The sequence below is a fragment of the Diceros bicornis genome, chromosome 18 (genome assembly GCF_020826845.1).
Source record: "Diceros bicornis minor isolate mBicDic1 chromosome 18, mDicBic1.mat.cur, whole genome shotgun sequence".
In the NCBI taxonomy this organism is placed as follows: Eukaryota; Metazoa; Chordata; class Mammalia; order Perissodactyla; family Rhinocerotidae; genus Diceros; species Diceros bicornis.
In genome coordinates, this window is record NC_080757.1 from 14,042,784 (window position 1) to 14,055,974 (window position 13,191).

A 13,191-nucleotide genomic window follows, 5' to 3' on the forward strand; every position below is an offset into this window, starting at 1 on the left:
CGCAGCAGAAAAACTGGGGCAGAGCGCAGGGGGCTTAGACTACATAGCCCTTTACCACCACACAGTGGCAGCAGGTGGAAATTGCAACCAGAGACTTCCAGGATGAGGAAAATCAAAACCAACACAGGAACCACAATGCAAAAATATATGAAATCACCAGACCAGAAACAAAATGACAAGCACCCAGAAATCAACCCCGAAGACACAGAAATCCATAAACTAAATGACAGAGATTTCAAAATAGCTATCATAAAAACACTCAACGAAATACGAGACAACACAGACAAACAATTAAATGAGATTAGGAGTTTCTTCACAAAAGAGATTGAAATCATAAAGAAAAACCTATCAGGGCTGATGGAGATGAAGAACACAATGGAGGAGATAAAAGAGAATCTGGAATCTTTAAAGAACAGAGCTGACAATATGGAGGAAAGAATTAGTACTTTAGAGGATAGGAATACAGATATACTCCAGATGGAAGAAGAGAGAGAACTAAGACTAAAAAGAAATGAAGAAAGACTCCGAGAAATATCGGACTCTATTAGAAAATGTAACATAAGAATTATAGGTATTCCTGAGGGAGAGGAGAGGGAAAGAGGAACAGAGAGCCTATTCAAGGAAATAATAGCTGAAAATTTCCCAAATCTGGGGAAGGAGCAGGAAATACCAGTAAGCGAAGCCAACAGGACTCCTATATATATTAACAGACAAAGGCCTTCACCACGACACCTAGTGGTAAGGCTAGCCAGGGTCAACGACAAAGAAACAATATTAAGGGCAGCTAGACAAAAACAAAAAATAACGTACAAAGGAACTCCCATCAGGCTCTCAGCGGATTTCTCAACAGAAACTTTTCAGGCTAGAAGAGACTGGAATGATATATTCAAAATACTAAAAGACAAAAACTTTCAGCCAAGAATACTCTATCCAGCAAAAATATCCTTCAAATATGATGGAGAAATAGTAACTCTACCAGATAAACAAAAGCTAAGGGAGTTCATGGCCACGAGACCGCCACTACAAGAAATACTCAAGAAGGCCCTCAGGCCTGAAAACAAGAAGAGAAAGGGAACACAAAGCTTGGAGTAAGGAGAAAAGTAGGTAGACAAAATCAGAGAAATAGTAGATCTTTACCGGAATAGGTTAGCAACCACTTAAATACTAAACTCAAAGATCAAAGGAAGAAATTCACCAAAAATAAATTTAACCTCATCACTGTAAACACACAGCCACAACACAAGATAGAATAAGGTATAACAAGAGCAACTTAGAAGGGGAAGAGGAAAGTGACTGAATTGACTTAGTATAAGGAAATAGGAGGCTATCAGATAATGGACTATCTCATACAGAAGATTTTTCGCCCAAACCTCAAGGTAACCACTAAACAAATAATCAAATTAAAACCACATATGATAAACAAAGAGAAAACTAGAAGAATCATAAGACAGAACAACCAAAATGAATTGGCAGTCCAAAACAAATGGGACAAGAAACAAAGGAAATGCAAAAGAACCAGAAAATAAGTGACAAAACAGCAACATTCAACCCTCATATTTCAATAATTACCCTAAATGTAAATGGATTGAACTCTCCAATCAAAAGATACAGAGTGGCAGGATGGATTAAAAAGCAAGACCCAACAATATGCTGCCTTCAGGAAACACATCTTAGCACTAAAGACAAGCACAGGCTCAGAGTGAAAGGATGGAAGACAATACTCCAAGCTAATGGCAAACAAAAGAAAGCAGGTGTTGCCATACTCATATCAGACAAAGTAGACTTCAAGATAAAACAGGTTAAGAAAGACAAAGAAGGGAAATATATAATGATAAAAGGGACACTCCATCAAGAAGACATATCACTTATAAATATATATGCACCCAACATAGGAGCACCAATGTACATAAAACAACTATTAACAAACCTAAAAGGAGAAATCAACAACAACACAATAATAGTAGGGGATCTTAACACCCCACTTACAGCAATGGATAGATCATCCAGACAAAAAGTTAATAAAGAAATATTAGACTTAAATGAAAAACTGGACGAGATGGACCTAGTAGACATATACAGAGCACTCCACCCAAAAACAGCTGACTACACATTCTTCTCAAGCGCGCATGGAACATTCTCTAGGATAGACCATATGTTGGGAAACAAAGCAAGCCTCAATAAATTTAAGAAGATTGAAATCATAACAAGCATCTTTTCAGACCATAAGGCTATGAAACTGGAAATGAACCAGGAAAAAAAAACTGGGAAAGTGACAAAAATGTGGAGATTAAACAACATGCTACTGAACAACCAATGGATCATTGATGAAATTAAAGGAGAAATCAAAAACTATCTGGAAACAAATTCACGTGCCATGGCTTGGGCCAAGGTCTTGTCTTTCTTCTAAAAGATGCCTTTCTAGTGCCAGGCCTGTCCCATTTCCTGTTCACCCTCCTCTGCCTGGGAACAGGAAGTGCCAAAGGTTGTGTAGGTCCAAGAACAGGGGGTCATGGCCACTGTCCTGGCAAGAGAAGGACCACGATGGGACCAGCTGGGCACTAGCATGGGGAGGAGAGCCCCTTGTGGTTTCTCTGTTTTCGTTTCCCCTGTTACACATAGGCTAGTGAGTACAGATTCCAACCACCTGTTTCTCTTGTGATAACGTCTGATCTTTGGGTTTGGTTTTTGGGAGAGATGAAATGAAGCAGATGCAAAGACCTAAATCTGTCAGACTTTGTGGGCCTAATTAGATTTTGAGAAAGGAGTGCTTTGTATGGCTGAGTCCAGCAGGCTTATTATCTGCACTAGTGTATTATTCTATGCACATCTTCTCTAATACCCTTACAAGGAAGGATATTTGGTGAAGATCAGGATTTAGGTGTTTTTGGGTCTCCTAGCCATACGTATAACCTCATAACAGTGCCAGAATTCTACCATTACTTTAAGATTTAGTAAATGGAATCAAGGAGATGGTTAATCGCTTCAGGAAGAGGAGTTGTTCTAACATGAGAGTTTGGGAGGTAGCCGGATGCACCTAACTAGACAATTCCCCACTTCAGTTGACTTGACTTTGTTTTGATTAGTGGGAGGACGTTTTGGAAAGTACATAAGTAATACATAGATACACTCTCATGGTAAAGTCAGAGTAAAAAGTGAAAATTTGCCTTTGTTACAACCTTCCCCCCCACCCCACCCCATGCTTCCTTTAGAAGCTGAGGTGAGCTGGATTAGTATGCATCCTTCCAGGCCACTGTACTCTGTGCCTTTGTAAATCTTCACATATGTGTTAATATAGTACATAGGTTTTTGGGTTTTGTTTGTTCTACCTAAATAGGATCATCTCTTCTTCCATTTGTGATAACTTGTGACCATTTTCAAGGAACTAGTGTCAGAGACAAAATGCTGTTGCTAAATGTAGGGTAAGGGGGAGAGGGGGAGGTGACACCTTGGGTTAACATGTCTTTGGGGAATTAATAACTTAAATTTGTATAGCTCTTTACAATTTTTAAAGAAGCCCTTTCAGCTTTTTCCAAAAGTGGAATTAAAGGCATTTTTGTAATTGTCATGTGATGCCAAATAGCTTTCCAGAAGTACTGAACCATGTTACACGGCTATCAGCGGCATGAACATGTCCTGGGATCTTCATTTTTAGTTAGCTTATTTGCTTAATAGGTATATAATCGTAGCTTTAGTTTACTTTTCTTTGTTGGCAAAACCGTGTATTTTCCCATGAAATAAGATGACATTGTTTTTTTCTCTATGCTTTATTTTTTCTTTCTTGTCCGGTTAAAATGTGGCCCTGGCATTTTCTCATTAGCTCTTTCTGAATTGTACCATCTTCTGGGATAGAAATAAAAGGTGCATTTCTCCCTCTGAAATTCGGAGCCTCTGGGCAAGTGAGGGTGATTTGACTTAGATGGAATTAGAGAGCAATGTGCCCTCCAGAACAGAGCAATAGTGTTGCAGATTTGCTGGTGGGCATTAGGAAGCAGTAGTCATTATTGGTGGTCTGTCTAAAGGAGGAACTCTTCCTAAGTACTACAGAGAAGCCAGGACTGCTGTGCCAGCCCCCAGGAGAGTGAGGGAGGACTCTGGGTCTGGTTGGTCAACTCTTAGGAGCCAGTAGCCAGTCGCAGTCCTGAGGGCAGAGTGGTGGGGGCAGGGGTGGGGCAGGTTGAAGGTGGTCTCTGTGGATGCCTCCTTTTCTGTCCAGGGCCTGGGAAGGAGGCCTGGACCAGCCCTGCCCAGAGCACTGACAGGTGTTTTGGGCTCTTGGCTTTGGTTTCCTGGATTTGACTGGTGTCCTACCCTGAGGTAGTCTTTCTTCTCTGTAGAGCTGTGTGGTCTGAGACTAAGGTTGGACTGCTGGGATGGGAGAAGATGCCACGGGCCCACTTTGGTTCTGCAACCCTTTTAGATTTCCTAGTCTAGAGAGAGGCTGCCAGCCTAACTGCTGGAGTTCTACACTGGGGCTTGGGGTCCTTTGCCTCCTGGATGAAGAGCTCACCGAGTGGACTGGCTAGCTGGCTAAGGACCCTAGTGCCTCTAGGTCAGGGGTTTCTAAAGTCGCTGTGTACCACGGACTCCTCTGGCAGTCTGGTGAAGCCTAGGGACCCCTTCTCAGATTTTTTCCCCAACATTGTATTAAGAAAATGTGCAAACATATAGAAAAGTTGTATTTTACAATTGTGAACGCCTATTTACCCACCGCCTAATTTCTACCGTTAACATTTTACTATGCTTGCCTTATCACATATTTTTCCACCCGCCCATCCATCAGCTTGTTTTTAAATACATAAAATAAGTTTACGAAGAACCAATTATATTGAAATACATGATCAGAATATTTTTTAAAATTTATGATATGGAGGTACATGTGCTTCTATATTAATGCGTTAAAGGAGCAGGTCTAATAACTACCCTACTTTAAGAGTAATGGTGAGCTTAAAATGCCTTTTGAGATATCTGCCATAGCTGTCATGTAAGGGGAAAATGTCTGCAGTTTCTATTGGTGTCAAGACACAGGTACTGCTGACACTGCCGTGGCTTGATGTCTACCCTCATGATTGAAAGACATGTTCAATTGCAGTTAAAGGGTAGTAAGATAAATAGGTAACGTTTTCCATCCAGCTTCTCAGACCTCCTTCACAGACTGAGTGAGGCATAGGTGACAGCCCCGGGTGGGTGGGTGGTTTTTACACTTCGCTGGGCAGAGTCGTGGGTGGAGCTCAGCCCCTGGGGAGTTCCCTGGCCCCTCCCGCTAAAGGCTCTGAGGCTCTAGCCCTGCTGGGGCCTGGGCATCTGCTGTTTTGCCGAGCCCTCCAGGTGATGAAAGAGCCACGCCCTGTGAGATCCTAGTGATGAGATCAGAGTGTGTTCATCAGATTACACTTGTCAGTGGGAGCCCTCAGCACAGACTTGGAGTCTTGATGACTTATAAGTTGTTTCAGGAGACAAATTTAACTTAATGCTCTGGTAGAAATATCTCTGTTGAAATCTTCTATGAATATACACTCAAAAATAAAGGCTTAGTCCGATTCTTTTTTAGGAATTTTGCTGTGAAGGAGAGCAAAGGATTGAGGTGGAACTAAAAGCGAAGGGGGAGACAGGGAGGGTTTGTCTTTATTCTGGATTTTTACTGTGGGACAGTTTCCAGCTGCTGATATTGCCGATGAGAACTGCATGGTAGAGAAGCTGAAACTGGTTGCAGGAGAGAGAGGGGTCATTACAGTAGCAAAGTCCTCAAATACCCCAGAGGAGATGGGATCAAGACGTGTTAAATGACTTACAGGGATCACTAACTTAGGAGTGGTGGGGCTCGCACTGACCCCAGTAATTCTGAGACTCCCTGTCGCACCAAGTACCTTTCAATCCTGTCCTTGGGAGCAGCAATAACCATAACAATCGCCCGGGGAGGAAGCAGAGGAACACAACAGAGGAAACGTGTTTCCATGTGGAATTACAGCTGTCCTGACTGCCTGCTCCTGCTGCACTCAAGGCAGGGCTGCGGGAGGTCGTGGGTTCATGGAAGGTGAGAAATAGATGAGGCTCTATTTGATTGGCTGATGAACTAAAACCCCCAGAAAGTCCAATTCCCGAAGTGGTTGACTGTTTTGAATCTGTGACCCAGCATTGGCCTATTTATTTGAACTGAGCTTGGCTTCCAGTCAACGTGAGTTCCACAGGGTTACATCATCTGCTTTTCATATGCAGATTGCTACCCTCTTTCGTCAGTGCCAAGGAGCACGTGGCTTTGTGATTTTGCTTCTACAAACTCTCTTATCACAGCACTTGCATGTCAGAGCCCAGGTGTTAAACAAATCAATCAGTGAATAAACCTTGGCTTCAAAAAAATAAATAAATAGAGGCTTAGTCACTCTACCTGAGACACTTCCAATATGCAGGCTAATGGGCAGAGGCAGGGTGATCAGGAATCAACCTTCCTTCCCTCCCTCCCTCCCTTCCCTTACTCTTCCTCTCTCCCAACCCATCCTCCTGCCTCTCTCCCTCCCACTCCCCGTCCCTCTCCTCCTCCCCACCTTATCTCGTGGATGACCACCTACTTCATATAGGCCCTGTGGTACAAAGAGTGGTAAAGCCCTTTCCTGCCCTCAGCCTTATAGGAACAGAAAAGGTATGTATCCAACTGTAATTCCCTAAATCGTACAGATGCTGTCCTTTGGGAATTTAGAGGAGAGGGATCCAGGAGGCCTTCGTGAAGGAGACAGACGCTTGTAAGCTGAGCCTTGAAGCCATGGGGGAGCGAGGGAAAGCCGGCCTGGGCAAAGGCACGGAGGTTGGAAAATGAAGGATGTGATAAAGGCATGTTAGTCAATTTGGCTGAGGCTGAGTGTGCGTAGTGGGGTGTGTGAGGCCAGAAAGGCAGGAGGGGACAGTGATTGCAATAAAGAATGAGAATCTACAGAGGAATTGTGTACCAGGAACCATGGGAAGCCACAGCCACTCCCAGTGTATTGTATGAGCATTTCCCATTCCTTCTCGTTTCATTAACACTACAGTCCTGTGCACTTGAGAGTGGAGAGGAGGGGATGGACGTGATTCACCAGGGTTGTGGGGAAACCTCTGCAGGGAGCAGGAGGAAGAACGAGATGAGATTTGCTCTGAGATGGACGGGTTCGAGTAGTCGCTGCCTCGTGGGTTTGGTTGACTTGAATTTGAATGTTTATCCTTTTTAGTGCCCAGTGGACCAGCATTGGACTCTTGACTCTTTTTAAGTGTTTGATACCTCAGTAGAGTTTTTCCCCCGGGTCAGATTTGGAGAACTAAGTAATGAGTAACAGCCCATCAATTAAGATGGGTCAGCTGAGGGAGCAGCTGATGGACTCGGAAAGGCTTCCCACAGAGAGGAGCTTCCTTTTTCCCCAAGTTGACTGTTTTGAAACGACATGAATAATGCATCTGCTACTTCTTAAATGGACCAGTAATGTCTGTTAATGAAATGTGTTTATCATAGCAGGACTGCTGGAGCAAAAGGAAAATTAGAGAATAAATTGCTTTGTGGGGCCCTTTGTGAAACCCTTTCCACGCCATGCCTTTCCCACTCCTGTCCCTCCGGGCCATCCAGGATTCTTAGGACTCTGAGGGAAGACCCTCTTCCTCTTGGGATGACTCCTTTTGTGCCTCAGGACAGATTCAGACGACCTACCTCCAGGCCTTGCGTGAGCCCTCCTCTCCTGTGGGGTGGGAACTAGAACCGCGTTCATGTGTATGAGTAACATCTGAACCTCTACTCCAATAACTGTATTATTTTATGGGATTTGTGTTTTCTTTATGTTTATTTTGCTTCCTTCAATTTTTTGGGGAACGTTTTTTGACTTTGTTAGCCTCTCAGGTTAAGGGGAAGTCTTTAGTACTAGGGGGAGGCCTTGCTCGGGCTGGAGGGGAAGGGAGGAACCTGTGTGTCTTTGGAGGCTGCAGTGTGACCAAGTGCCACCTCCAAGCCGCTGCCGGCTGCTCTTCTGCAGCCACCCCCCCTCAGCAAACAGTTTCCGTCTTAGAAGCTCCCTCATCCCCTGGAGAATGGGAGTTTTTCTTGATCGAGGGCGGGATCTTGTAGTTCTCCTGCCTCTAAAGACTCACCCCCATTGCACCATACTTCCTCCCTCATGATCTATACAGTTCATAGAAGGAGAGAATGGTATGAGGAGAAGATTGGAATCACAGGTAAGAGGGTCTGTTCTCCCCCAAGTAGAGCCCCCAGCACATTTCTCTGGGGAGAGGGAGGGCTCTGTCTGTCTGTCTGTCTCTCAGTTCAAGACACTTGAGGATCCACCATGGTTTTTACTAGAGATTGTCCAAGTACCCAGAGCAGTCCTAGATGGCCCCAGGAGTGGGTCCAAACCACACAGAAAAATAAACTTAACATGATGGCAAGTCTTAAGAGCAAATGAGATGATGTAAAAAGAAAAAGGCCCTTTATAAATTCATTTTATAATTTCCCATCACTTCACTGCAGGTACCTTAAACCATCCAACTAGACAAAGGCTTGTGATCCAGATGACAATGGTTCACTCGCCGCCAGTCTCTTTCTTTCAGGTGGACCCACTCTCATCATAATGAAGCATGAGGTGGACTCCTTCATGGGGGAAGAGGGAAGGGGCCTGGTGGTGGGGCAGGGAGGGGCCTTTGACTGTTCTGAAGACTAGCCATTGCCCCCAACCCAGGGAGTGGAGTTGAAATGCACCCAGTCAGTTCTTGGCATGCCAGGGTGGTGCTCTCGGCCCCGGCGGCAGAGGGAGCCCCTGCAGAAGGCGCCCCTTCTCTTGACTGACCCCTCACGCTCCCGCGGCGTCGTGAGAGAGGCCGTTTCCCTCCGAGGAGCACTAGACGACCAGGCAGGAAGATGACGTTCTGCAGGGCCCGGCAGTGGCTTCCCTCCACGGTGGCATTGCGGATGTGAGAGCCACACACTGAATATCCAGAAGAAGCCACAGGCTCTAGAGGACAGAGCCCCAAGCGGATGGCCTGGAGACGTAGTACCAGTCTCAGCTTCTCAGGTGACCTCAGACCTTGTTCTATCAGGCGTGAAATGGGCTTGACACTTATCTCTTTGGCTGAACTCACAGAGTGAGTCCCTCGAGTTGGTGTGGAAACTGTAAAGCACTGTGCTTATGGTGACAGTGGAGATGATTTCTTGGGCTGGGGGGCTAGATCACCTGGATTTCAAATTCTAGCCCAGATGCTCATGAGTGGTGCACTCAGGGACACATCTAACCTTAGGGAAAAATAAGGATGATAATAGTGCCAACCACATGGGGTCGTTGAGATGACTTGGGTCCGTGCAAGTCAGGCACTGAGAACCGTGCTTGGCTAGCGGTAAGTGCTGATGAGTATTTGCTCCGGCAATGGTGCTGAAGATCATTCGGACAGGGTGCCTTGGGGCTCTAAGAGTTGAGATGGGGCTAGGTAGAAACTGGCAAAAATCACTCAAAAGCAGCAGGCAATTTTCTCTCAAGGGGAGAATTCATCTTGGTTTTGGAAACATCGCTGACTTGGACTTTTAATAACGCGAAAGTAAAGAGCAAAGGCCCCTTCTCTCGCTCTGGGTAAAATGGGTGTTGGGCCTGAATTTGCGGGGGTGGTGAGCCGGCCCCAGCCTCGTGGAGGTAGATCGCAGATACTTGTGTTTTCACCTTGTGTGAAGTATCTTTCACGTTGTTTTGACCATGACATGAAGGAATATACTCCACAATGTCATATGCACACACTCATACTTCAAACGAAACTCGCCCACAATACGCCTGCCCTTACTTCCTTAAACACGCTCTGATATTTTTTATCCTTCTCTCTTTTTTTTCTCTTGATATGCTGGTTTTAACCCAGGCAATTGATCTCATGACCCACCACTGGGTGTGGACCTCGTCTAAGAAGCTGTGCTGTGAGGGACCCCGCAGGAGGGGTCTGGCCCCGGCCCTGAGAGCAGCTCTTTCCCCTCTGGTCATCCCTCCTGTGGTCTCTAAAGCTTCAGGATAGTTCTGTCAGAAACTGCAGCCTGGTCTTGGCTGGGCCGTGGGAGGTTCGAGGGGCACTGCCCACACTGGAGGGCAAATAAGAGCAGAGCCCCTTCTCTAAAGCCAGAGTGGCAGTTATGACAAGCCACAGAGAGCAGGGAGCCTGGCATTTCAGCCTCTCCAGCAGCGCACAGTCAGTGCTCAGTGAAGGTCTGAGGAATCAAGAACGGGGGGAGTGCCCTGGACAGGGGCTACTCCTAGGCTCTGCTCCACCTGCAAAATGAAGGCCTGGTCTCTGGGGGATCCCTCAGTGAACAAACAGGAACTCCCTTTGGGGAGTGGAGAGACCCAACGTGGCACCATCATATGTGCTATTTGTGCAAGGCGGGGGTGCCCCGTGGGGGCGATGCTTTCCGACCTCAAGCTCATCTCTAGGACAGACCTCGAGAACCCTGAAAGGCCACCTTCCCTCATGGGCTCAGGTTGGTGGGCATCTTCATAGGTGTGATGTCACTCAATTGAGGCTGCGTCCTCTCTGAGTGTTGGAGAGCTTTGTGAGGGGAGGGCTGGGGAAGAGGCTGGCAGGAGAGTGAGGAAAGGGAGGTCTGGTGACAGTTCCCAAGGCTTTCCTCCAGGATGACATCAGCTTCTAAAGTCCCAGTTATGACTGGGACAGGGTGGCAGCTCCAAACTCCTTCCCTGTTTAAAAAAATCAGGCCAGGGGCCAGCCCGGTGGCGTAGTGGTTAAGTTTGCGCACTCTAGCTGCCTGGGATTTGTGGGTTTGGATCCTGGGTGTTGACCTACGTGACGCTCATCAAGCCATGCTGTGGCGGTGTCCCATATATAAAATAGAGAAAGATGGGCATGGATGTTAGCTCAGAGCTAACCTTCCTCAGCAAAGAGAGGAAGGTTGGCAATGGATGTTAGCTCAGGGCCGATCTTCCTCACAAAAAATAAAATCAGGCCTGGGTTTGTTCAGTCACTCAACAAATATGTACTGAACTATTATATGGCAAGCATAGTGGTGGGCAAGGGACACAGAGATGTCCAAAGGCGAGGTCCTCGCCCTCCGGGAGCTTAAGACATCTGGTCTTAGTGGGGGACACATTCAATAAGTAAACAAGAAGATATCCTGGAGTGACAAGTGCTCTAAGGGAATAAGGAGGGGTAATGGGATAGAAAGTGAGTGGGGTGGAGGCCACTTTTGATGAGTGGGAATAAGAACAGGCGTTTATGAGGAAATGGCATTGGAATTGGAATTGATGAAAAGATCTGTGAAACAAAGATCTGTGCTTCCCAAATGACATTTTGAGAGCAAAATATAGATTTCCAGGCCCCGTCCTAGACTTAGTGAAGGAAAATACTAGGGGCAGTGCCCAGGAATGTGCATTTTTCTTCCAAATGATTCTTGTGTGCCCTAAAACTGGAGCCCCGGCCCAGGCTTTTCTGTTTAGAGATCACATCTGGTGAACTTCAGGGTCCCTCCAACTCCCAGGGCCTGTGGTTCAGGGAAGGGAATTTCTCATGCGTGAGGGCCAGGGCAGGAGAGGAGCAAGACTGCTTCTGGTCAGAGGGCAAGATGCAAGAAATGAGCATGCACGGCTCCTCGACACACAGGGGGAGCTCACCCAGGGCCCTGCCTCCCTGCAGCTGTGATCTTGGGGCTGCCCTCCTTCATCCCTGCTCCCGCTCCCTCGAATTTAATTTCACGTGTTGTTATTACCGGACCAAATGTGAGTCCCCTTCTTGGTAAGTTACTCAAACTACACCAGAAGTAGCTATCACACAAAGCAGAAATTTTATTTGCAGCATATAGTAAAGAAAAAGGAGACCATAGGGAATGATTTCACAAAGCCATGGCTCCCTGAGCCTGAGGAGGTGGGTACCTTTATTTGGGGTAGGGAATGAATATTCAAAGGGGAAGTTTCATCATCGCATGTAGAGGTGGGCATAAGCTTGCATGTGTGGTTTGAAATCATGCTTTTACATACATGGCATGATCTAAAAATGGCTGCTTTGCCCCTCTCAGAGGAGGAGAATTTATATATTAAAGGAGGGCAGGATATTTTAGAACAACTGTCTGCCTGTTTGTGCAGATATCACTCTTGTGGTTTCTTTCTGTGTGGGTCTGGGCCTGTTCAGAGAGGTTGTCCCTCAGAGCTTCTTCTTGGAATATAGCTGGCATAAGCTCAAGACCCCAAAGCGTTAGAGAAGGAACTTCTGCTCCTTTCAACAAGACAAGAGGATTAGGTCCAACAAGACAAGAAAAAAAACGCTAGCGTTTAGACAGGACAAGAGAAGCAGTCCATGGCTGGTGACGCTGTGAGCGGGGTGGTCTTAGCAGCCTAGATGAGGTCCATCTCTTGCTTTGGGAACATGTCAGGCAGTTGGTGCCTGCCCTCTCTCCAGGCATATTTTGTGATCCTAGGTCGCCCATGGCCCCTGCCCCACCTGTCCTAGGTGTGGTGCAGAGTCCTTCATGCTGTGGGCACTGGGACTGGCTTGGCAATTGACTCCCTGTGAGAGTGGGGTTTTACACCTGCAGTGGCGGCTGCAGTAGGACACCCATGTAATCACAGCGGACGGGGAGCCAGGGACCAGACAAGTTTTTAGTCTGTCCCAGCCCGGGGGGCTGAGGCCAGGAGCAGGCTTCCTCCAGGGAGCTACGAAAATCCAGAAACCTGTTGTGTTTACCTACAAACGCTCTTTATCCATTCATCACCTCCACTTCCCATGCTGTAGGTCCTGCCTGCCCTGGCCTCAGTTTCCCCTTCTATTCAATAGGAGGCCCCCTTAGGATTTCTTTGGGAGTAGAGAAAGCAGGGTTTGCTTTTAAAGGAGCGGTTGGGTTGCTGCACTCTGCTTGGGCAGCGCTGGGTCGCAGGTTCGGATCCTGGCGCGCACAGACACACCACTTGTCAGGCCATGCTGTGGCGGCATCCCATATAAAGTGGAGGAAGACGGGCACAGATGTTAGCCGAGGGCCAATCTTCCTCAGCAAAAAGAGGAGGATTGACAACGGATGTTAGCTCAGGGCTGATCTTCCTCACACACACACACACACACACACACACACACACACGCCTCGCCTTCCTCCTCACACCTCCGCGCAGCGATCTCCGCTGCGGCGGCCGCACACGCGGTCCTGGGGGATCGGGGAGCGCCTCCCGGGCCAGCGGCTGGCCGGTCGGCGGCGACCCTGTCGGGAGGAGGGAGAGA